General features: G+C 52.1%; 1 pseudogene; it reads right to left on the bottom strand.

Annotated features, from left to right (window-relative positions):
• LOC105448550 overlaps positions 1-466 on the bottom strand; it is a 7,257-nt pseudogene that overhangs the window by 1,242 nt on the left and 5,549 nt on the right.

Raw genomic sequence — 466 nt, 5'->3', positions numbered from 1 at the left:
TCACCCTTCGAATTATCACGCGGAATTGAAATCTAGAACGCGGTAGAGGGGCGGTTCGTAGGGTGCGGAGGAATGTGGAAGAGCAAGGGCGAGATAAAACACTCAGAATTTCTGTAACAGTAACAATGATTAACAAATATATTTGCGTGTGCTGGAATTCACAGGCGATTCGTTCGGCCGCGACTAACGCCGCGGCAGCCGTCGGCGGTATCGCCGAGGTCGCAATTCGCGCGTCCGGGAACGCTCCCGGAGATGACGGGTGTACGAGCTTCGTTCGTCCTCGACGTCGAATCCGCGAAAATATCTGGTCGCTATACGCGAGTACGCCTCGCACGGCGTACGACGGTCACACTTCACGTGGCGTCGCGATAATTCTAAGTACTGCCGACATTCAGCACGCTAGCACGCAAAAATTCGGACACTCAATAACGCGAAAGAAACACAAAATAACACGTAATTAACGCAA

The sequence above is a fragment of the Wasmannia auropunctata genome, unplaced genomic scaffold, assembly GCF_000956235.1.
Source record: "Wasmannia auropunctata unplaced genomic scaffold, wasmannia.A_1.0 LD336085.1, whole genome shotgun sequence".
NCBI lineage: Eukaryota > Metazoa > Arthropoda > Insecta > Hymenoptera > Formicidae > Wasmannia > Wasmannia auropunctata.
Note: the sequence above shows the minus strand (reverse complement) of the source record. Positions and strands in the feature narration are given on the sequence as shown.